Source organism: Penaeus vannamei, chromosome 1 (genome assembly GCF_042767895.1).
Source record: "Penaeus vannamei isolate JL-2024 chromosome 1, ASM4276789v1, whole genome shotgun sequence".
NCBI classification, from domain to species: domain Eukaryota; kingdom Metazoa; phylum Arthropoda; class Malacostraca; order Decapoda; family Penaeidae; genus Penaeus; species Penaeus vannamei.
The window spans coordinates 42,281,933-42,284,432 of record NC_091549.1 but is presented as its reverse complement, the minus strand read 5'-3'; the positions used below and the strand labels follow the sequence as shown (position 1 = coordinate 42,284,432).

At 35.0% G+C, this 2,500-nt stretch overlaps 1 non-coding gene across 1 annotated transcript; it reads right to left on the bottom strand.

Moving 5' to 3' along the window:
* Window positions 1-1,718: 1,718 nt before the first annotated feature.
* On the bottom strand, window positions 1,719-1,790 carry TRNAE-CUC (transfer RNA glutamic acid (anticodon CUC)). Its single transcript has one exon. It is a non-coding gene; the product is annotated as a tRNA-Glu (tRNA).
* Between the last annotated feature and the right edge of the window lie 710 nt (window positions 1,791-2,500).

The following is a 2,500-nucleotide window of genomic DNA, read 5'->3' as shown; positions in this document are numbered from 1 at the left end:
CTTGAAATTCGACAGTAAAAATAAATAAATAAATAAATGAATAAATAAAAATTGCTAGACATTGTTGGTGAGAACGTTGCAGATAAAGCCTTGTCTTTAACCTGAAGATTTTGTATACGTAGGATTCTGGTTTTCTGTGAAGAAAAGTTGTAGATATTCAATTTTGACGAACGTGAAGTACTAAGATAGACCAGAATTATCCATAAACAATTTACACAACTGTATAACGGTGTTATTCAAAGCAATACGACTGAACACGCAATAGAGGTAATACTGTATTACCTGTATTCGAATATCATTTACAGATCATACAGTTGCTACCTAATTACACTCACCTCAATAGTTAACTTTAGGAATTCAGTCTTACAAAAAAGGAATATGAAATACATTTCAGAGAGATCTGGCTTCTCTCGACCATGAATAGAAATCACTTTTCTGTGGGGAAAGGTTCCAATTCCCCAGTCCGGACGAATCCCTTTATGATCCTGCTCGGTATTCTGTCTGTGAATACCGGTTTTGATTACCATCTCGAGGTGCGCTGTGAGTTTAGTTCCTTTCTGGTATCATTTGGCACATATAAATGTTTCGACACCCTCGTTGTAGTGTTTAGATATGTCTTCTTCCAAGAGGTATTTGTCACTGTCTGCTACTTAAAAAACTGTGAATTTAAACATTCTAACTGCTACTCGGTTAGTACTTTCTCTCAACGGCGTGGTCCTTTAAAGGGCGCGGGGTCAAATAAGGATTTTCTCGTACTCGATATAATCGGGATAATCGTGGGTTGGACTGAGGGGACTGGAAGTCACACAAGCGGGTTTGAACTTTTTATTATTATTTTTTTTTTTTTTGTAATCTCAGTGTCACAGAAACATTTTAAATCCGTCAGTCTCTTGTCCTTTGAAGAATTTGATAAGAATAGAATCATGAACTCCAACGGACTCGCCATTGTCATCTTTTCAACGAGGTAATGAATGTTTATTTTCACTCATGTAAAAGAATGGAATTATTAGCAGAATTATGCACCCGAGTCTAGCTATTTGAACCTCTCTCCTTTTCTACTGTGTATCGAAGAGTCTCCTTGTTGTCAGTATATATATATATATATATATATATATATATATATATATATATATATATATATATATATATATATATATATATGATATCAGATGGCCAGTGCATTATTCCATCTTTCACACACACACACACACACACACACACACACAGACATATATACATATATATATATATATATATATATATATATATATATATATATATATATTTACTTATCTATTTATTTATTTGTTTGTTTGTTTGTTTTATTTTATTTTTTATTTTATTATTATTATTTTTAGGTGAATCCCTTACTTTCTAAAAGTGTGTATTTAGGTGTCATTACCCTTATGACTAAACCCGCCATGAACCTCAACAGTCTTCTACCATGAAAATTGTCTTAGTACTCAATAGGTTTCCGTTAGTGCCCAAGTTATTTGGTATGTACACAGACCTCATATGGATCTGGTGATAATGTATAAAGTTAATTAATAGAATTAATTATAAAATTAAGTTTTCAGTAACCCAAATTAACGATTACGGAAAAGATAACTGAACAGGCCTTTAAAAGCCATACATAATTCATGATTATTACGAGTCACCCATTACACCACATGCACCAATTCATTTCTAGTGTACTGTGCTAGAGTGAAGAAAACTACTTCCCGTGCCGGGAATCGAACCCGGGCCTCGCGGGTGAGAGCCGCGTATCCTAGCCACTAGACCACACGGGATGTAGGTAAGGAGGTAACAAATGTGTTTTATATTATGTGGTATATGGATATATAAGGTGTTCTATAAATTAATCTTACTACCGGTAAAGCTACGTATATTGTAATAGTTTAAAACAGGTTGTGATAATCTCACTCTCTCTCTCTCTCTCTCTCTCTCTCTCTCTCTCTCTCTCTCTTTCTCTCTCTCTCACACACACACACACACACACACACACACACCCACACACACACACACACACACACACACACACACACACACACACACACACACACACACACACACACACACACACACACACACACACACACACACACACACACACACACACATACACACACACATCACCCTGTTCTTTTAGTGCGCCAATAACCATGAATGCATGGCAGCACATGTGAGGAACTTCGAGTTTTATTGCTCGACACAAAAGTTCTATTTCAATTTTTTACTCTCAGCACGTTATCCGTATAGCCTACTTTCCACTGTAAACATGAACAAAACATATATTCCCGACACTATAATTGCTAGGAATGCCAATTTGAATTTTAGATTTTAGTGAAGAAATATAATGAATTCAACTCTAACGTGGATGACACTACTGGAAGATATGATAGAAAAAGAAACAAGTCAAATATATTGACTATTTGAGGTAGAACAAGCAGTAGAAACGCCAGAAGTAAAATTCAACCTAATAAAATAGGATAATAAAATA